We start from the raw sequence: 595 nt of genomic DNA, 5'->3' as shown, positions 1-595 counted from the left end.
ACTTTCCAATTTATAATCTAACTTCAAATATACTAGAAATAATTCGATGTCACATCCTTTGAACTTTCTAGGAGCTCTAGCCCTTTAGTTAAAGAAACAAATTACATTAAAAATATAATTTAGAATGATATTTTAATTGTACAGCATTACATTTTCAAAAGAATCTAAAAAAAAACTTAAAGTTCGTATGCTTTTACTTATTGTGTACGCAATTGTTATCGAGATATATACCCAAACAAAGCTATCAAGTTTCAACTAGATTTCAAGGGTGCTGTTACGTCTCTGGTCGTTTGTTAATTTTTCGTAGAAATTCTTTCCGAAGAACTTCAGCGATACAAGCCATTTCTTAAATAAAACTAATTTATTCTTTCTCAATTCAACTTTGCACTACACTTAATTTCCACAGTCACTTTAAATTAAACATACGCTAGAATTCACAACGATTCACGCACTTTACTTACGGCTTGACTCGACTATCTGTCTTTATCTCTTCAATCTGCAATTATTCTCGTCCCGATCGTTTTTCGTTTTTTCTGGCAGTTATTCTGATATAAAAATAATTATCTCCTAAGAAATAATTACTATTCAAGGTGCT

Source organism: Limulus polyphemus, unplaced genomic scaffold (genome assembly GCF_000517525.1).
Source record: "Limulus polyphemus unplaced genomic scaffold, Limulus_polyphemus-2.1.2 Scaffold3666, whole genome shotgun sequence".
Taxonomy (NCBI): Eukaryota; Metazoa; Arthropoda; class Merostomata; order Xiphosura; family Limulidae; genus Limulus; species Limulus polyphemus.
Note: the sequence above shows the minus strand (reverse complement) of the source record.